This window comes from Lonchura striata, chromosome 2 (assembly GCF_050655825.1).
Source record: "Lonchura striata isolate lonStrDom1 chromosome 2, ASM5065582v1, whole genome shotgun sequence".
Taxonomy (NCBI): Eukaryota; Metazoa; Chordata; class Aves; order Passeriformes; family Estrildidae; genus Lonchura; species Lonchura striata.
The window spans coordinates 86,025,384-86,047,959 of NC_140704.1; the positions used below are offsets into that span (position 1 = coordinate 86,025,384).

At 35.5% G+C, this 22,576-nt stretch overlaps 1 protein-coding gene across 11 annotated transcripts in view; it reads left to right on the forward strand.

Moving 5' to 3' along the window:
* Positions 1-22,576, forward strand: part of SEMA5A (semaphorin 5A) — a 312,223-nt gene that overhangs the window by 127,753 nt on the left and 161,894 nt on the right. The window contains exon 1 of one of the 11 annotated variants that reach the window (XM_085573628.1): positions 21,178-21,196. The exons of the other annotated variants lie outside the window; for them this stretch is intronic. The gene's annotated coding sequence lies outside the window, so the exon portion shown is untranslated. Of the gene's footprint in view, positions 1-21,177; positions 21,197-22,576 lie in introns of those variants that run through there. 11 annotated transcript variants of the gene reach the window in all.

Genomic DNA, 22,576 nt, shown 5'->3' on the forward strand with positions numbered 1-22,576 from the left:
TTATATAAGTCATATTATCCCTTTTAATTCCAGATTAGCCTTTGTCCCAGCCCATACAGATCTGATGTTGCCTTACTCTGCTGTGATTTTGTTAAACTGGATTTTCATACTCTTCATTAATACAATTTAAAATTAACTACCTTTAGGTTCAGTACTGTCCCTATTAATTAATGAAGTAATACTATGCAGCTGAGTACAGAAAAGTAAAATGCTGTCAGGTAAGGCTGTCCTTGTGATTTGTAAAACAATTTGTGTATGCTTTAATTAGGTTTTCAGATTTTATTTGCCTTCCTAGACTGCTAGAAACAAGATTTGATGTTAGCTTATATTTAATCAAAATTGCAGTATTAATAAATATTCAATTTTGTTGCAAGTGTTTAAAGGTGTGACTCACCAAGCACTTTTAATATACAGTATTTGGGCTGTCTATATTAATCTTCTGTGCCATATTCAATATCCTGACAACTAATTTAAGTCCTAAAGATTCTTGTTGAGAGGCTGCACTAAGAGGTCTCCGATGGTGCTGTTGTAGTTTATGCTGCTAATTCATAGATTGAAGTTCATGACTTTCCTTTGTTAAGACATGTATCAGTAGTCTGAATTCACTAATGAAGAAGAAATCTGTAGATTACAGAGGTTTATAATTGTTCTGATTCAACCAGACCCCTTCTCACTCCAGTCAGAAAAACTTTGCAAACTGAGCACAGAAATCATACTGCTGATGTTATAATAGGTTACTGGGTTTCAGTCTCATGCCTTTAAACAGTATTTCAAATTGACTTTTGGTAAAGTTTCTTATTTTATCTTCAATATTGTAGCACCACTTATTTGCCTCTGTATCTTCCAACATTCTTCAACAAATCAGTAGAGAATTTGTGTATCTAAATCAAAAGAGTTGTTTTTTTTTTCCTTTCACCAGCATATCTTTACTATCCCTACACTTAGTATTCAGTTTTTCCCCCTTATTATAGCTCCTTCATATTTTTCCTTCCCAGATCTTCTCTTCCTCTTCTTTCCTTCTACTTCACTTCTGGTTCTGTTAGAGTGCCTCAGGAGAGCCATTATCCAAAAGATGTGTTTCCTTGGATATATGTCAGTTTTGGTGACTCCAAATCAGCTGTGAGGTGACTGAAGCCTTGGTTTTAATTATTAGGGTGAATTATTTAGGATTTCCAAATGAGCTAAACAACACATTCAGTCCTTTTCTTGTAATCTGATATTATGGTTGAAAGAGACAGGAACAAAAGTGGGAAGCAAAGGAAAAGCTGTATGAAATCCTAGCAGAACATAATGTTGGAATTTCAGGGGAAAAATAAAGCTTATTGTGGTTAACTCATTGGTACTCTGTGTGTTAGTTAGCATTTGTTTGGCAAGGGACTGAGCACTTCGACATTTCATGCACAGACAGAAGAAATTTTAACATTTCTTTTTCTTCACACAGTTTTTGTTGTAGTAATAATGTAAAAAACCGCATTTAATTCTATTTATGCTATTTATGCTGCTTGCTTTGATTTTTTTCCTTTGTTTTTTTTTTTTTTGTTTTTTTTTTTTTATGACCCAGCTTTTGTAAAATCATACAGATGTTTCATGGGCTAATAAGCCATGTTTTCACATCTGGAAAAAAGGCACACAGTGAAGTGCTAGCTATGCGAGACTTTCAGCATAGCTCAATAACAAGACAAAAAAGGCTAGAAACAAGACAATCCATATACCTGTTCTTTAATTATCTTAGAAAATTGTTCAAGCTCTAGTTTTGCTACTGTGTGTGACAACCAGGAGAAAAATTACTGGCTTTTTCTCTTGCACAACAAACACCTCCAACACAGAAGCAAATTGGAACAATTTGCATCCTACTTTTCTACAGTTTTCAATTAGACCTTTATAACTTTATTGTCAATTTGTTGGGATTTTTTTGTTTTTTGTTTTTTTTTTTTAATAGTAACCAATTAATCAGTTGAATCTTCCTTATTGTACTTTTTTCTCTGGAGAACAAAGGGAATTCCTCAAACTAAATTTTCACCATTGACGCACTTCAGTTATTTTTTTTCAAGTTCGTTCCTCATCTGTCATGCCTGTCTGTTGGAATATATTAGTTGTGCATACACTGCCACTGAGAAGACAATAGGATTCATGTTACATGTAATAAACTGCAACAGTAATAATCTCATATTATAGCAAAAGCATATTTGAAAATATTTTGTTTATAAATTTGTCTGTATTTTTGAAAATATAGGCATTTTATTTTAAAAGTGTTATTTTGGAGTATCATCAGACTTTGCAAGATTAGCAGATACTGTTTTGTAATAGGAAAGCTTTCTAAAAAGGAATATTTTTTATGATTTCTTGTTTGCAGACTTTAAAAAAATTTCTTTGAGCCAAAATATGTGTATGTTCTGTCTTTTACAAGTGTATGCCTGGAAAATAGTTTGTAAACATAAGACAATTGTCCTTGGAAAAAACCAAAACCCAAATCAAAATCAGATATCCATTTGAAATTCGAGTTATCACAAAAGAAATGCAGAACATCTATTAAAAGGATCCTGTTTCCACCAGTTTAGTGGAAGTTAATCCCTTGTAAAAGTGGTGTTAGTGTATTTCCAGAGTGCATCAGACAGGATGTGCATTTAAACATGAGCTGGCACTGTGTGCTGAGACATCGCCGCCCATTGTGGGTACATCAAAGTTGTCATCTCACATGTTATGGTTCTGTGCCCTGTACTTTATAGGAAGAGCACGTTGTTTGAATAAGCAAGTTTCATATGATAATATCTTTAGCAAACCAGTATTTGATGTATCTCAGCAATTTTCTTTGTTTAGATTAATAAAGAAGAATAGAGCAAATGAAAGCCTTTTAAGCTCTTGACGGAGAAGCCTAAGAGTCAAATTGTGCAAAGCTGCCTGTTGGAACAATGCATGCATAATGATTATGGATTAGGGAAGAAGCACTCTTTGGGGTTGTAGAAGGGCAAATACTTTATCTCTCTGCAGCAATAGCAGGCTCACAGACAGAGAAGGCCTGACTCTGCATGGATTTGTTTTGTGAGCTTTGCTTTGTTATTGCTTACCTCAAGTAACAGTAGAATGATCCATAAAAACATTGACCAAGATGAATGCTAGATTTCCTGAAAACTCTGTTATATTTCTTCAATTATAAAAGCAGAAATCTAAATAGTTTTTAAATTAGTAACTTTATTTTCAAAAATGTACTATAAAAACCATGACATCTAGGAAAAGTCAGTATTAATAGTGGGGCTTTGGCATTATGTGGTGGGTGGCTGTCACAAGTACTTGTTCTCACCTTTTTTCTAATTTTTTGAAGTGAGAGCTTCAAAATTCAAACACTTATTTGTGTCTACCTACATGACAAATTTGCTGACGTGTCTGTAAAGAGTAAAAAGCTAATACATATCGCTTTATAAAAGTCTTTATGCTACAGTTGCCATAAACAATAAACCAGCATAATCTTTTCACAAACATACAAAGTGTGCATCTTTTCTTCTTCCATAAGGTGAACTTCTTTATAAACTCAGGTCATTAAGGCATTTACAGGGCACATGCTTGAGTTTGCCTTTCTCATGTAAATGTTCCATATATGAAGTCTATTTGAGATGCCCAGAAGATTGAATATGAGCCTGTTCCACCTGCTTCTGTATTTGCATAGCTCACCACAGGTCTTACTTAGAACCTGCACATCTTTCAGTTATAACAACTCATACCTCAGAGTCAGCTTTTGAAGGCAATTTTAGCCCATTTTTACTGCAAGATTCAAATTTAATTCTTTATACAGGCTAAGAATATAATAGTTTCATTTTTATGTGTGTTATTAAACTTTTAGTTCTAGAATCTTGAGGATTTGGTTTATAGATGTGTTTTTGTATATATATATTTTTGCATGCACATCTATTAACAAGACATTCAAAGAATTAAAAGAAAGATTGGAACTATGAATTTTCTGGAAAAGGAGATACTTTGTAGAACAAATTTTACCTAAGGGAATTCTTGCTATTGTTTGCATATGTCAAGTGGATGAAATAGATGTTACATGTGATAGTTCACTTTGATATGAGACATTAATGGCTAGATGGTACACTAAATAATGAGTTAAGTAAGTTGTACTATTATTTGAGTATATATTTTGGGTATTCCTATGTAAAATAAAATGGGAATTTAATTCCCTGATTGAGGTTTCTTAAAAAATCTTATATATAACCTGAAATGCTTTTTCAAACTTTACCTGAATTTTAATAGAATATAATTATTAAAAAATATAATTTCAAATATATTTAAAATAAATCAAATCCTCACCACAGTTGCAATTCCATTTTGAAAATAACAATTGTTTTCTATTGTTATAAACAGGTACTACTATACCTTTTGTGAAAAAAATTCATAACCTTAGTTTGTCTTTGGTTAAGGTGGTATTTAGCCAAGTCTATAAAAATCTCTCAAACTCGCCTTACAGTTAATTTTTGGGTCAGTGCTTTCAAGTTTCCTTTGCTATGAACAAAATGAAAAGTTGTAAGTAGTCAAGTAAGATCAAATCTTTACTTTAACGTGATGATAAACACTTGTAGTTATAATCAACAAATTCAGAGATAAAGGAAATGAAGCTTTAATATTTTAACCTCAAGTTTTTTGAGTCACTAAATAAATAAAATCCTTAAAAGGCTGCTCAAATATTTTTCTAAAAATTTTATTTATTGTATTTAAATCTATTTATTTTTTGTTGTATGTTACTTCAGTTGCTATTTGTGTAACAGATGCCTGATTTGTGAAATACATGAAGGAAACCTGATGAATCATCATTTTATTTTGGGGTGAAGCAACTGTGCTGAAAAGGAAATGCAAGAAATATTTTCTCTGATATCATACTTTAAGGCATAAGGGACGTCAAGTAAGGATGTCCTTAACTGATGACAATCATTGTTTGGCAATATTGGAATGCCAAGACTGAGATTTAGCATTCTATTTGAGTATCTAAGCAGGGGAAAAAACAGACAAAACAAATGAAAAAAACTCTCTTGAATTCTCCTGTGCCTGGTATCTATTTAAAAGTGAGGGGAATAGAGAGTATTCCTTCTTCTTACAGGTACTTTTCTCTCTTTTTCATGTGAAGGTGGCATCAGTCACTAAAGTACTGTTTCTTCTTAGGCCCTTCATGTTTGTGTCTAGGACACTCAATAGATAAGCAGAGTGCATAAGTTAGTGTTACTTTTGATGCTGTTCCAAGTTCCTCAAAAGGTTGGAAGTGAAGGGAGAAACTTGTGCTTATAAAAGTTTCCAAAGAAGATGGAGGTGACCAAATCACAAAGAGCGACCAAAAAATAATAGAGCTAGTGCAAATGTCTGTTTTGGTGCTAGAGATGAGCCAAATGTGCAGAGGTATTTGCACTGTTACCTTTTGTCTAAATTGGTGCTGAGAGCAGAGTTTAAAAAAGAAAAAAATTACAAATATGTAATATTTGTAAATGTAAATTACATTTACATATCACAATGCCACTGCTGTCAAGTACCTCTTCCTCTTGTTGATACCTTTCTGATGGCAGATTGTTGGATTTGATTATATAATAAGTGCACAAATAATTAAATTAGACTTTTGTAAATGTAAAGATTTATAAGTATTTGTGAAGCCAGAGATAGTCCTTTGTAGCACGCATAGATGAACTTGGTGTATTCCAGTTCTTTTCCTGTGATCCCAGTAGTATTTTCATTATCTTGTTTTCTGCTTGCATAACAATAGTTACTGACCAAATGTTAAATTTCATTGAAGCCAGAAAAGGATGAATTCAGCTAGCAGTGCGTAATTTCACATATCTAATCTTTACCCAAGTAACCTCTTTTACATGCAGCTGAAAGCTAGATAAAGCATGTTAGATCCTAAACCTAGATAAATCATATTAGATCACACAAATGCTGATATTCCTTTTGCAACATATTTGTGCAGAAATCAGTTATCAGCAGACAGTACTTCCTTTCTACTAAAAAAAAATTTCTGGAAACAGTTATTGGAACACCTGGTGCTCTTAGCTTCACCTATATAGTCAGAGAATGGCTACTGTTCCAAAACCATTTAGGTTATATTTGGCCAAGTACTGATTCACTCTACATTCTGAATTTTCTTTCAATGTGTGGGATTTTTCATCTGCAGAGGTGTGGTTACACATATCAGCTATTTGTTTTGGGGTTTTTTTCCTGTGTGTGATGTTTTAAGTTCATATGCAGACCCCCAATAAAAAAATAGAGAGAGGGCATGCAGGGCAGCGAACTGGATGTGCCACTCTTCTGTTCATTTCTGCCTGTCATTGATTTACACTTGGCTTCTAAAAAATTGGAGGGTTTTAGTCTCCAGAATTTGTGATTTCCTACTCTTCAGTACAGTTGAAATTTGTAATGTAAATTTAAAAAGCGTCTAACTGAAGAAAAAGAGTGCTGGCAAACTGGCAGGGCTTTGCTGCTGATTTGGCTTATCTGTATGCGTTAGTATTTTCAGAGATGGAGGAAAACAGTAGAGAAAAAAAAACAGGCAGAGATGTAATTCTTCATTTATTTGCTGTATCTCTCATTGTTTAGTGCCAGTACTAAAATACTAAAATACATATGCAAGTGTATTCCTAGACAGTGTATTCCATTTATCTAAAACGCTTTTTATTCTCTTTTTTTTTTTTCCCTTACCTCTGCTTGTTAGGCTGCATTTCTTGTATGTTTACAGTGATCTTCTGTTCTGGTTTTGTAGTAAAGAAGCAAAATAGGTACTACAAATTTTTCCCTTGCACTGGAGTAAAGCTTCTTTTTACTTTAGCTATTAAACATTTGTGGGTTTGTTTTTGTGGCTTTTTTCTTTCATTTGTTTGGTTTTTTAAAGAGAAAGAGGAAGCCTGGATCTCCTGATGATATAATATGAGGGCATTCTTTCTCATGACAAATAGAGGTGATATCAAAAAGTATGTGTGTACATTTTACAGCTGATACTTCTGAAACATCTGATTTGTATTTTATAGTGGAATAATCTCACCCTTCCTGATACTTTTCCCTGGTATTATCTGTGGTGGTCAGCGACACTGCATTACATGCACAAAAGGTAATTGTGAAAATGGCTTTTTCTCAGAAGGTGACACTCGTTCATGTTTTCACTAAAACCATAAATCATTACAGTTACACAAGAGCAATCACCAAGTAGAATCTGTTTGAAAATAAATCAGGCTGCTGCTTTCCAAATCTTTGGACTGTATACAACTCTGGCATACTTCATCTAATTCTGGACTCAAGCAGCATCCTATGACAACAGGGTGATATTTATGGGGGGACACAAGCTCTCTTTGACTGTCAGCCTCCTTCAGTGTCACCTCTATACTGAGAAAGTTCAGAAATGTTAGGAAACTGTAGAAAATGAGAGCAGAAAACCTAATATAGGGACTGAAGGCAGATTGTCTTAATTCTTATATTGTCTTGTCAGGTGGGGAATTTGCCACAAGCAGTTGCTGATGGAGAGTTCCAGCTCTTTGGCAATTGGATGCTGAGCACTTTAGAAAAGAAATGGAATATGCAGTATCCTCGGGAAGACATGATATCTGTAACAGATAGTTTGCAGACTCATTGTTTTAGATTTCTGCTTCCAGATCATGATAGTTCCTGCTATGGAACTTCATTGTGTGTTCTGGCCTGTAGCAATTAATTAGAGTTCCAACCACAGTTTGTATGCCATGCATATTCAAAGAGCAGGCTTAAAACAAATTTTTTCAGCCACAGGGAGAATTGTCTTTTGTAGTATTGCAGAGATCCATTCAACAGTTCTGCAAGGTTAGGTGGGATAGGGCATAAATGCTACAGAGAAGAGATAAGGTCATCTTAGCCCTGCGTGTTAGTGGCCATCAGTACTGGCATAAAGGCATTGTTTGGTCTTTAGTGTCCCTTGCAATTGGTTGTTGAAATTTTAAAAATGATTAAATTAAGAAGACACACATTTAAACCTCGAGTAATAGAAAAATGGTGAAGCAGTCTCATGTTCCCTTGCCACAGGGCAGAAAAATTTAAGATATACATCTTGACCCTCAGCTCTAAGGAGCCTCTGATTTTAAACAATACATCCAACTGCTGAACTATGGGAAGAACAGGCTGTTCCATAAGGCAAAAGGTTCTGTTCCCTTCATTCCTCGGGAAGAAGTGTTAATATTTTCAAGGTTAGGAGACTAGTTTTTTTGCTGCTGCAGTTAAGGAAAAATCAGGATTTTTAATCATTTAAGGAAACAAAGCAGCCATACTGAGTCTGAGAGACATAGACACTTGTTGCTATAACCTAGGTAGAAGGACAGTTTTGAGGAACTTGCAACAAGAACATTGGTTGGTGAGGATTCTATGCAGGAATGGGAAGGAGGGGTCTACTCTCCTAAATGGTTCAGGGCACAAAGAGAGGGTTGCTTCCAGAATGTTACTTGCCTGGTCAACACCACTCACCCCAACTTATGAGGTGGATTGTTGCTCCTAAATGTTACAAAGACACTGCTTAGTCATAGCTAATCCTTTTCTGAATTGAGAATAGAGGAGTAAAGTTGTTTTACTCTGATAGGCTTACCCAATATTTTGGGATACCTTTTTCCTTCATTTTGCTTTATCAGTATTTTTCTACTGCCTTTTTCCTGTCCCATTTTTAGTTCTTGTCTGTTTTGGCATGTATTATTTTACCCATCCCAGATGGTACCTCAATATGATGCTTCTGCTGTCAAGTCTGGGAGTGATAAATCATGTCAAACTATGGAAATCAATCAATTTATTAAAATTGAAAGATAAATATCCTTTGAAATATCTGCGTTTAGACACATATGTAAGACTTTTTATATTAAAGTTTTCATTTAGCAGTTATTTTAGATTTATTTGAAGGCAGACAAATCTAGATGCCCCAGACCACAAGCAATTCCCAAGTGCTCAGTGGAACAAATTACCCTCTAAAGGACATCATCTTATCCATAAAGCAATTAAGAGAAATAATGTTGCTGTTTATGATGTCAGTATTTTACTTAAAGTTTTTCTGCCTTCAGACACCTCCTTTTAGGTGTTTGTCCTCAAAATGGAACTAGGAGTCTGAGCTTAGGTGTTTAGGCTCCCTGTCTGGTGGATTGGTATAGCTCTACACCCAAGCATGGGATCCACTCATATCTGAATTCTGAACTTTCTGATGCTCCTGAGGAAGAATGTTGAGTGCACATTGAAGAAAAAATGAATAAATGCCACCTTTTCCTTTTTTTTAGTTAAACATCTCTATTGAACTTGACAATAAAGTTTTTTTCTACATCACCCATGTGCAGCAGGCTTCCATTGTGAGTAAATAGTATGTAAAATGTGTGTCAAGCTCTTTATGTCATGGTTCCTGAACTCTACTGACAGTATGAACTTGAAGACTGTGTGACCACTATTGTGCATTCTTAAGCAAGTGTGAATTGAATATGGGCTGATCTATTACAGAGTTAAGTTAGTTACAGGTTTATGTGCTGTATGTTTGTGTTTGTTTTTTTCCCTTTTTATTTTTCTTCCCTAATTTAATACTATCTTCTTCAGTCAGCATTTCTAAATTTTATATGTTTCCTCTAGTGCCTGGGAAAAATCTATTTGCTTCTTCAAATCAGGGATATAATGGTGGTTGGTATACTGATTTTCCAAACAAATAATCAAAATGCCAAAAGAAAAGAACAAACCATTACAAAGTTATGGAAAATGAGAAATTACAGAGTCTGTTCTTGGGCCTGTTCATATATATTGAGATATTTATAGCAATTCAGATTGATATAAGCAATGAAAACCAAATAGTTCAAAGAAAATAAATTAATAAAGATGGAGTCTTATTAGAGGGTAATATTTATACCTACAGTTATGTCTATATTCAATTTTGAAAATTACCTCCTTGATGAAAACCTACAGTTCTTTTTCCCAGGATATAACTACTATTTTAGTAGTCAGAAATAGTCAGCCACAAAACAGTTTGTGTTTTGGTTTAGCTTTTAAACTGTCTGATTCAGTTAGGTTTATTAAAAATCAAATTAAAGACCTGAGAAAATCTCTGAATTTCACATATATGTGGGTACCCAGGATAAAGCAACCTTATGGAAATCACTTCTAGGAGAAACCAGTAACTGCACCAGATGAAAAACAAATCTCTTTTAATTATTAGTTAAATAACAATTTCATTGACCATTTAAATGTGCTATGTGATTCAGTTTCTTAATACTTTAGTTTCTAAGTGGAAACTAAGGTGGGCATGAGTTTTCAGAATTTTGAAATCACCTTGGAGATAATTTGATTAATTAGTAAATATTTCTAGAGGTAGAGTGGATATTAAGTTTTATGTTTTCCACTGTTTTGGAAGGATACCCACCAGATTTATGCTGTTATGTTTTTATGACTTTCTGGGCCTTTGAATTGAGCATTTTAAATTAAATACTGCGTCTGGTACATTTATGTGACATTGTTTTCTGTTAATTGCATTTAAATATGAATGACAGAATGAATTCATTCTGAAGCCACATTGAGTGGAAAATGCAGTAGCTGCCCAGTATTTATACATAGCATTGCTTTTAGGGTATCTGTCTGTGGGAATCCTGCTTCTAAGGGTAACAGCTCATAAGCTCCAAGCCTTTGCCAAGATATTTGGGCAGTTCTGGGGGTGATTGTGTGCCTCCTCCCATTCATCCCAGGGACCTGAAATGATGAAAGGTCAAACTGTCCTTTACTTTTCCCCCCACTTTGTTATTACAAGAACTATGAAACCAAGAGGCTTTGAGGGAAGTGGAACTGTGGAAGCTCATCTGCATGAATGTTCAGACTTTTGCACACATCTTACTTTCCATTGACGAGATGAAATCTTTCTCAGGAAAACTCTTTCTGACTCCTATGTGCATGGTTATTTTTGTTACTTGGTAGAATTATGCATACTCTTTTCTTCTGAATACCTGGGCAATAAAAATATCTGAATTAAGTTTTGGACTGTCAAATATGCACAAAACCTTTCACAGTGGCATTTTTTCTTACTTTAATTAGGCTAGGATTTATTAATGAAGCTTTTACAATATGTCAGGATGGGTCTGAAGAAATAATAATTCAGTATGTTCATAGAAGATCAAAAATATGCCATCATATATTTATGAAGACTGCTTTAGGCATGATTCCATGGTCTTTTCTCACACATCTCTCAGTGGTGTTACTTGTGGAATATTGTGCTATTCAGCATGAGAAAATAAAGCTGAATCAGTTGTACTCAGCAAAACTCTGCATATGCATTGACAAATTAAAGCTGAGTGGAGAATTTCACATGCTAATCTATAGGTAGACAAAATCCTTTGTAAACTGATTTGGGTTTTCTTTACATACAATGGTCCATACTGAAAACAGCAAGGGTATCAGAAGACCTGCATGGATGCATAATGAGTTTCCAACTAAGCTCAAGCAAAATAAATAAATAATCTAGTGGTGGAAGCAGGGATAGGTGACTAGGAAGGAATATAGAAATCCCTGTCCAAGCAGCCTTGGGTGGGGTGAGGAAAGCAGAAAGGACATGTGCAGTTGAATTCTGTAGGGCATTGGAAGTGCAACAAGAACTTTATTTTAAAATAAATCAGATAAGAATCAGCTGCTTTTGTGTTTCCTCCTGAAGTTGTATTTAGATTATAATACTCTAGCTATCCCATAATGGAGTCTGAGAAATAAATTTGAAACTTGGGAACTGGTGCGTGGAAAATCATGTGAAAATCTGGAAAAGCAGGCTTGCTGTGTAAACCAAGTATATTTTTCCACTTAAATTTGTAGTTTCATTGATTTTTCTGCTACAGGTAGAATTGCTTTCATTTTCAATAGTAGAGGAAGAAGAATGTCCAGTCTTTTTTATTTCTATAAAATTAGATACAAAATGTAAGAAGGTATTATTCATTGTACAACTGCCCTTTAATTAGTTGACCTTAAAGAATTATAAATCTACCCAGGCAAATGTTGAAGAAATAATTGTATTTCTCTCACCAAAATTACTGAAATTTCTGTGATGAAATAACAGATAGCATGATTCTAGTAGTTGCATGATGAAATAACAGGTAGCTGGTTTCTAGTAGTTACATTCTCACTGTGACAAGTTGCAGAGAAGAGCTGCTGGACAGGCTGGAACACAGGTAAAAATATATTCCTGTGAAGGAATCCAATCAGACTGAAGCTCTATAAATATGCATTTTAGAGTTGATACAACATACAAAGCTCACTGATAATGCTATGGAAGGCCTGTCTCTGCTAATCACCCATGTGAACTGGGAAACAAAATATATCTTCTAGCCTGAGAAATCATGCTAGGACAAACTCATCTTGTAGATTGAGTTAGGGAGTTTCAAAATGGGAAAAGTTCATTGTTTACTGCAAGATGTAAATAAAAATGTGTTATTTGTTTTTATCTGTGAAGAATAAGTAATATTTGTCAGACCTTTTCAGAACAGCAGGTATATGGACAATGCAGAACATAACAGAAAGGATCATGAAGTCCTTGCTGGGAGAACTAGCCATGTATAAACTCCCTGCTGATTCTAAACAGCCAGTTGAAGAAAAAGTGCCAGGAAACTGGAGATTACCTCTTCAGAAAAAAAAAAAAATAAACCAAACAACCCCCCAAAAAGCTAAAACACAGATTAAATCTGGTTTGTGTAGAAAATCAGAGCCAAATAGATCAAAGAGCTTTAGTCAGTGTAGCAAAGAAAATGGAGTCCTGAAAGATAAAATCTAAGGAGAAAAGAGGATTAAAACTAGTAATTTCTTCAAGAAGAACATCTGGTCTGGCTAAATACACTGCACGAAGAGCAGCCCTTTTAAAATGGCCACAAAATGGTCACAAATCTAGAGTATCTCTGGAAGCCAACCATCCAAGAAAAAAAACCTCAGCAAAATACCCATGTGATCACCATGGCAGAGAAGACTCACCAAGCTCTGGAGCAAGGCGGAGGCTGTGAAAATGTGTGATTAACAGATTGGAGGAGGAAGGCCAATGCTGTTTACTTGGCTGTTACACACAGTTTTCAGCCAATATTTTTACAGAACATGTGATTGAGACTCTCCAGATGCACATCTCTGTGAAGATCTGCAAATGGCTTTGTGGATCCTGAGTGTAGTCATTCAGGTTTCTTTGCTGAAAGGTAGTCTGTGAAGACTTGAATAAGGCCCACGGAGTATCTGAATTCATTCAAACTCCTAAATCTTCAGGCAGGGCAGCGTGTTGGTGCTGTGCATCTGCGATCACACAGCCCAACACAGCCCCTCTGCTGTCTGTATCTGGCCTCTGAAATGATACTGATGCAGACAGTGAAATGGAGTAGCTTAGTAAAAATTTTTTTGTCTCTGAAGTAGAAAAGGGAAAAATGAGACAAAGAGCATCTAAATCAAGTGGTTCTCAAATTGCTCCTCCTGTAGGAAAAACCTAATTTTCTTATGTATAATGGACTTAGTAGAGCTGATAAACTGATGTGCTCCTTTTATGCTGGGCAGGGTGTAGCAAGCAAATATCAAAATCCATTTTCAGAGGTGTTGAACTGAATCTGAATTGAAACCTATTTTTGGGCCACCACTGTCCCAAACCATAATGTAACTAGAATAAAATTAAGATAATTTAATTGGAAAATTGCACTTATCAGTCAATCCTGTTCCCAAAAATTCCCTTGATTCTGAGATAAAACAGAATGGAGGTCTTCTAGGGAGATAATAAAAACTGGCTTGGATGTGATCCTGCACAGCCTGCTTTAGGAGAATCTCCTTTAACAGGGAAGGTGGACTAGATGATCTCCAGAGTCCCTTCCAGCCATTCTTAAGAGATGGCCACTGAAAACATAAAATGGATTGGAATAATAGAAGAGATTGACTACTTTTCTGTCTCCTTCAGAAGAAATTTTTTTTATATTCCTAATAAATATTTTGTATTTTCTATATGAAATAGAACATCTCAAAGAGGCAACGAGAGCCAGAAAATGAAATAGAATTAACAGTCCAACAGTTAGCATACTGCTTTTGAGTGTAAGATTTACTCGTGTCTTTATTTGTCATCTGATTCACAGCATGGATTTGGATTTTCCTCTTCTGCAGCTTGAGTTTCCTAAACAGGACTCGGAAGACTCTTTGGTTTTTCTCATTTTGCAGATATTTAATTCAAGCTCTGAGAAGCTTTTTTAGTAAATTTGTAGTGGAACTTGGAAAAGCTTTTGGGAATGATTCAACACTTTCCATAGTCATCATTGTTGAAAAAGTCCTGTCCAGATTTGATGCCTTTGTGTAATACAAGCTTATGGTTTTGAGAGAAAGGAAGCCCACAAAACTTCTCAAATGTGACTGTGGCATGCTTCTGGGGTGATGGGGTGATGTGCTGTTAGAGCTGACTAGTGTTGCTTTTGCTGACATTCATGTGGTGTAGCTGAATTTTTGAAACTCTTCAGGCCTGTCATTTTGAATCATTAGTAGATGAATGAGTGGGCGGATTTGGGTAGTGCTGCGCTGCTTCCTTTGCAGCCCAATTAGATCTTGCTGGAAGTGCTGTAGTGGCTGTGCATATGTGTGGCACACTGGAGGTGCATTAATCTGGCTAGCACGAGGATTTATGGCAGCCTCAGCTGTAGGAGCATGGACTTGTATGCAGACTGTGCACCAGACTTCTTAATATCATGGGGCTGGAGTAGCAGATGTTTGTGTTAATTGAAGCGTGTTGAGCTATCCTTTACTTGTCTGTGGTATAGGCATCGCTTTAAAATGCCTGTTGAACAGGCAGTGTAATTGCTGTGTGGAAGTTTATAAATACTTATGTTACTGATTCTGATAATGCGCTCTTGTAACAGCCACGGGAATACTGCTTGAGCCCTTTTTCCGACTGGAGTTTGTTTTCCCTCCTATTTTGTTTTTAGAAGAGGAACACAAAAGCAAATTCTGCAAGTCTTCAGCCCAGGCAGAGCATATTTGGCATAAGTCACATCAAAAAAGGGCTATCTAAATCTATGGGTTTTTTGTCTTGAAAATAAATAGATTGTAACAAGTACCTACAGCAATTTTTAGAGAAGTGGAATAACTTATTTTGTATTTGTCACCTGCTTGATTAGTAGAGACATCCATAATGTGCTTGAGATTGTGAAGAGTATTTAATTCTTCTGGACAGTGGAAAGCAGGACTGCTAAAGTAGGCTTCTTGAAGAATGACTTGGAGAGCAGAAATGTGTCCCTTTTGTCATCTGAGTATGCATTCTGCAGTGCAACCTATCTGCAAAGCTCGTGTAAAGGAAAGCAAACAAAAATGCTATCCTTACACACTCTATCTAGGATATTTTGTTCCCTTCTTGTGTCTTATTGTTATACCAACAGTCTATCAGATTGAATTATATGCTTGGTAATACTCAGAGAATCATGAAAATAGGTTATAAAAATGAGCTGACTGGAAATCTGATGAATAATCCTGTTGGTAGACAAAGCATATCTGAGGTTGTTCTTTCATTGAAGAACAGACGGGGATCTTATTATTATAAATAATTGATTTATAAACTGATTAATGCTCAGAGTAGGTTTCTGCTATTAATAGGCATAGCTATTTATGTCTTGATATGCATTAGTATCTACCTAATGACAAGAAATTTTTCAGCACTTTTTCTTCTTTCAAGAGGCTCTTAGCATTATTTTTCAGGAGCTGAGGATCAATACTTCTTTGAACAGAACCTTTTTAGTGGTCCCCATGGATACCAATTACATTTTAGAAAAAAATGTCCTATAACATTGCATGTTCTTATGGATGCATGCGCCTCACATAAGTCAGTGTCAAGCCTAAATGCTTACTATCTCTACAAATTTTGTCTCTAGTAAGTTCTTATTTTTCTAGGTGTAAAGTCCAAATCCTCTAATGAAATTTCTGGAATGCTTGTCACTTTTGCTAGTACAGGCCTTTTTGATATCACAGTCAATTTTAATATATACAAGGACTGTTAACAATATTTTCTTCTCAACTTCATAAAATCAATAATGATAAAGATAATAGTGATGATGATGATGATAATAATTGCTATTCCTTAAAAAAATTAAAATATGCAACAACCTCTTTTCTTGAATTTTTATGCAGAGTGATTCTTGGCTTCCATGTGTTCTTGTGTTATAAGACTGAGCTATTCATCTAGGTCTAGTTTTGCTATTTTAAATTCTGAGACCATATCAGGACTTCAATCAAGCACAGAGGACATTTTTTCTGGGCTTAGGAAACAAACAGAGGTCTCAGAAGCTTAACTCTTAAATAGATGGAGGAAAATGTAATACTGAGAAGATGGTAATGTTGCTTGCTGTACTGGTTCTAGATGAGATTCTTTAATAAGATTTATTTTTGACAAACTGAGAGCCATGTTGTTGTGAACAGATGTCATAATATGGAGCAGAGAAGAGCAGCAAGTGTATTTTAAAAGGAAAGAGACAAGTTTTAAAAATATTAAAGAAGAGGAGAGCAGATAATTTGCATTAAAAGTAGGTGGCCAGAAAGTACTATGAAAGTACAGTGTCAAAGTGAGCTGGACTGTAGTTTTTTACCAAATTAGCTATGTTAAAAACAAATTGTGAAAATAAAATGTTGCTTTGCCTATAGAGCTTTCCAACATGCACATTTAAAAAACCCTTATTGGCATTACTTAATGAGAATCCATGTAGTGTCCTTAGGATTTATATTTGTGTGGAGGGATGTGCAAACACAATGAGTAGGTAGAAGAGAGTTAATCAGATTAATAATTGTACCAACAAGGTGATAATATCAAAAGTCCATACAGCATGGACCAGAAGCTACATATAATCTGTGACCCCTTGCTACTTTTTGCTTGTAGGGGAAACAGAGAATTAGAGGGGAAAAATACAAAATTTCTATACAATACATATGCCTTGATTTAGATTCAAATTTATTAATTCAAAATGCAAAATTGACATTTAAAACCTGTTGTTTTGGATTTTTTTTAAAGTGACATCAGATGCTGAAAGTAATCTTGCAGGGTTTCTCAACACAGATTTACATGTAAACTTACTAATGAAGCAACATAGGTGATATTTATCTATTTCTTACATTCTTCTTTGTATGTTTCAAGGCTTATTATTTCTGTTAAAATAGTAAACATTTCTAATGTCTAAAATTAGAAAAGAAAATTTCATTAGACAAACCCTCTTTCACTGACTTAATGATGTCTAAAGTCTAACTATGCCTGCACTGAATGTTTCTGTTCTTACACTGCAGTAAGATCTTTCCAGTTTGTTTGAAAGTGTGGCAAAGTTGAAACTATTAGTTAGACGGAGATGTCACAGATCACTGAGTCCAAACCTTAACAAGAATTGTAAAATTAGTGCAAGTGCCCTGCAGTGTATACTAATTGGAGCGAACATCCCATAGGAATCTGTAGATTTATTTGCTAGTGTTTTTGCTGTTCTCACTTGTTTAGCTTCCCTTGTGTGCTAGAAGGCTGTAGAGGGACACCTATTATTGCTTCAAGGTTGCTAATGAAATCTTCCTGCTCAGGTTCTAGACCATTTATTTAATGGAATGATGGCATACAAGTACATCAAGCTGAATTATCAGCTGCACCTCTTATAACAAGGTCTTTATGATACCATGTTCAGACAGCTTGGTTTCAAGTTTAAATTCTGAAGGTTTGAATCAAAAAATGTGATGTCCCATATACCTTTTTAACTTCAATAAATGGGGAATGCATGGGTCCCTAGATACTGTAGTCCAGAGACAATTTCTCTGTTCTCCTATCTGAAAACTATAATACCCTGACAGTATGCATAGCAAAGATTAGAGGAATGGTGATGATAGTGCTCAAATGTTAGACATTTTATTCAACAGCTGGATAGCCTTTCAGGAGCTGCCACATGCCACTGCCTTCTCTCCTTTCCACTGTTCACTCAAAAAACTTGCAACGTATGAAAGATTAACTTGAGGATAAAAAAGTGTACTGATCTTTTTCACAAACTTCAGTCTTTCATGATATCCTGAAGGGTTGCGCATATAATCCTGACCTGGGCAAAATTCACATTTGTGTCAAAAGAGGCTTTATAGCTGCAGGATCAAGAAGTCTGGATATTCTGTTTCCAGAGTGGAATACAAAAAGCACCCTTATGTTGGATTCCTTTGACTTATCATTTGGCATTTTCAGATTCATAGACAAAATCCTAAATCTGTTGTTAGATAGTAAACAAGTAGTGCTCCAAATGCTGAGTCCTTTTCTGTTTTGTTGGGGCTGCATCCATCCAAACATTATTTTCCTAATTTTGAGTTCTTGAGCCTCATATTTTCTGCAGGCCTAGGAACTTTCTTTAAAAGATCACAAAATATTTTCCAAAGAATTAGGAAATGAAACTCCTCATGGGGTTGAGAGTGATGGTAGTGTTACTCTGACAGATCCCCAGGGGGTCAAGATGCTCATATTGGCAACATGATCTGGTTTAATTGGGCATGTCAGCATTCCTACATATACTCATGCTCCATTTGTGGCTGAACTTGGTCTTCCTCTTTCACTCATCACTGTTTCCTTTCTTGTCTATAAGGAAAAAGTAAATGTTTTTAGGCCATTTTAAGTGATGTAAGCAGGTTACTGTAGTACCATGCAGATGTGATGGCACAGAGGAGGAGCCAGAAATTTGCAGGCAAAGCAAGAACATTTTGGGCTTAAGGGCAGAACTGGGAATAGAGAGGGGAACCCACCTTTCCACTTACACCTTATTACTAGGAATGAACTCAGTCCCTTAAGCCAGAACAAATAAAACCACCTGTTTTGACTTACCTTCCTAAAAGGTAAAAATAGTAAAGGTGAAAAAGGTAAAGAAAGTAAAGGTAAAAAAAAGGTAAAAAAAAAGTCTGCTTGTTTCTATTTATTGAAAAAAGAAAGGGGAAAGAGCTGTGATTTATTTATGAGTAGTTGGCAAAATACACATGCTGGTAAAGAAAACCAATCAAACAAAAACCTCAGAAGAATCTAAAGCCTCTTAAGAACACTTACTCGTATAAAACTAAATCTAGGAAGAGAGTCTGAATTTCTGAGCTGCAACTAGTACAATGGGTACATCTTAGAAAGTAGTAGTATGGTAGAACTCCTCTGCCTTTCAGCTGCTCCTTTACAGTGCTGTTGCTGGAGATCACAGCACAGCCTGAAAGGCCAGGACAGTTTAGAGCTCTGGGAGAATAAATAGTGTTGTTTTTTCTTTACTATGACTCCAAACCCATACTATCACTTTTCCTCTTAAATCTTATCTCCTTGAAGGCATTTTTGCCTCTGCTGTTTTGTCTCTGCCATTTTGTCGCTGAATGTAATTGGAGTGAAAAATGTTATTAAAATAGCTAGTTTCTTTTCAAACAGAGTTACTTCAATTGAAAATCTATGCTCCCAGTTTATAAATCTGTTCTCTCTACATTTTCGTTCAAACTGAAGTTGGTAAACTACCCTTGGAAATTTCAACATTGAAACTTGGAGGTCTGCATTCTCAAGAATGTAGAAAAGGAGTAAGGAAATACAAAAAAAAATAATTAGAAAGTAAACCTAACTCCAAATAAACCTTCTGGGCACAATAGAGGAAAAGATTCTCTGAACAGAGAGATTGACAATGCTGGGTAGTTTTGCAGTGGAGTGCTGATATTGACACAGAGTTATTATTCAATTTTCCCAAATCTCGCAGTTAAATTAAGAAATGTCCCATGGCTGACACTTTTCATTATGTGAGTTGTATTCTGTGGAGTTGCATGAACTTGGAGATTCTCAAAATACCATGCACTTATTATGCTGATGAACTATTATGCTATTGATAGTGAGAGGTTTTATAAATACACAACTGTGGAAAGATCAAATTATGATTTTGAATGTGCTAAAGAAAATTAAATTAGGAAAGTCACTTCATTTACACTCATTTACATTTATTTTATGCTGTATCATACTTATTTTCAAAATAGGCCTGTAATTTCCACCTGGTCTGCATTTTTTGGATTGATTCCCATCTGCTCCCCATGCTGCAATGTTTAAGCAGCATCTTTCAGGCTGTTCAAATTGTATTTTCATACATTAGCCATCAGATAAGGTGCTGTTTTATGTCTGAAACTACACCATGCCTCAATATTTTATGTTGAACACCAAGCATAGACACTGGATAGACACCTAGGAGAATAGTTTTGTACTTAAAAAAAACAGTTGCAGCTGATCCTCTGTAATTTTTGTAGGCAGAACTTGAAACTGTGCGTATCTTCTTTCTGTGCCTAGAAGTTTAAGTAGAGCTTTGACTGCCACTAACCTCATTTAAGCCCTGCTACTTTTATTTCAAGGCTCTATCAGGCAGATTATTGTCCGATAATAAATTAGTCCAGAGTGATCTTGTGAGACAATCACTGGCTTGGTCACAGCAACATATTTCTCTCTTTAAATCTGCATCCTGGCTTTCAGTATTACAGGATCTCAAGGAAAGCAAATAGTAACTTGGCTAATGCCAAAAGCCAGCATTAAAAAAAAAAAATATTAAAAGAAATAAATAAAATATTCAGAACTGAAATGCCACGTTACATGGTTTGTGACTAAATTTCGGTAATTTGGCTGTATTTCAGAATTGCCACTGCTTCTTGAGCATCTCAGCTGGAAGCCTGAAACTATTGCAGTATAAAACCATACTCATATGAGACTCAGGGCATTTCAATAATGCATCACTGTATCAGATGTGCAGAGTTACTGATATGCAGAATAAGAAAGATGGGATTTTTTTATTTACATATGCTTATTCATATGGGAAAAACTCATCAAGTGTAGTTTCTCCAGCTGAGATACTTAGCATGCATTGGGTTTTTTGATACTTACTTCAGCAAGTAGTTTTGTCCAGTTTTAGGTAAATCTTGTTCTCTTTTACACTGCCTTTATTAACAATGCCACACAATGTGATTCGGGGTAATGTTCTTAAAGGAAGAAAATGGGAAAGACCTGCCTATGTTATAAAACCAGTAAGCTTGTCCCAACCAGTCTAACAAACACAGGAAAAAATCATGATTAATATCTCTTTCAGTCTCCTTCAGAGTCTCTCTCCCTCAGCTTTCCCCTGGTGACAGTTGCAGCATTTCTTCCTGGAATCCTGGTGACCAAACACTGGTGTTTGCTCTTTGGGCCAATGAGAAATCCTACCTCTGTTTGGTATCATGTAATCCTTATTGGGAATGAAAGACTAACAAGGTGGGTGAATCTATTCAGAAACAGCAAAATTAAATGCTTGTTTAACCCTACTCCTAAACCTACAAGGCAGAAGAAAGGCTTAAAACAGTAAAAAGGAATTTAATTATTAGTCAATTCTAATTGTAACCTCAGTTTTTCTCTGTAATTATTTGTTTGTTTTTTTTTTTTTCTCCAGCTAATTTCCCGTTGTGAATTATCTGTGTTCCTCTGGGGTCTCTTAATCTATATGTCTCCTTTCTTGCCTGATAGTACTTGCTGACTCTGAGCTGTCTGTGGTTTCCCAATTGTCTGTCTGGCTTTAGATTAGCAGGTCTTCAATATTTTCAGAAGGGTTTCCATTCTGGGGCTTAGCCATGAAAAGGATAAATCATTCCCTGCTTTACTGGAGATTGATACGGTATACTTTCCAGTAATCATCCCCTTTCTTTTTAATCTGGAATAGGCCTATGGCTTCTGTTACTTGCTCTTCACTGGTTTTTCACTTCTTTTGTCATGGGAAAACACTTGGGCATACATTCTGTATTGATGAAAAGAAGCTTTCTGAAAATAGTGGCGTTCATTTTAAACATGATGGTCACAGGACCTTCAGGGTAGGGAGGAAACTATTAGAAGTCTGGGAGAAATCACTGAAAGACAATTATAGGAAGGTTTAAAACTGGATGGAAACTACAACCTGATAATTTTTTAGGCTAGATGAGAACTTTGATGATAACAAAAAGGTGAATTCTGTATCTAAGTGAGCTGCAGTAAGCAGTGTAAGAGAATCTGGGATTATTTCATAAAATGTTAGCATATTTTACAATTTCTTGAATAAAGTATTTTGATTTTTTCTTTTAGAATAACTTACATTTTGGTTTTCAAAATGTACCTCAGAAACACATCCTTTCCTTTTTTATTTGGAGGGTGCTTCAAAATATAGGATGTTAATTTCATTATTCCTTGTGAGAAGTTGAAAGTTCTGACTTTGGGATCAATTTCGCTCAAAGTCCTGGCTACAGATAGAATGATGCTTCTGTTTGACAGGTCCATAACCTTGAGGCAGCGAACCTGTTTATTGCCTGGGATGAGGACAAGGCACAGCAAAGGTTTAAACAGAAACAACAGAGTAATCTGATTCCTGGACTGGTGCTATGTCAGTGGAGACAGGTGGATGACACTTCAATGCAGTCATTGCAGTGCCAAGGTACTTGAGCACCAGAAAATGAATACTGAAACCCAAAGCCTTCATTATTAACGTGAAGTAGCTTTTTTTTTTTCTTCCCTGCCAATGTCATGGTTTAGGAATGGTACTTCCCAATTCGGTGCCACCACTGAGACTGCCCAAACCATGTACCACTTATTGCTTCCCAGTTTTCTCCTCCCCCTTCCCACTGTGGCAGG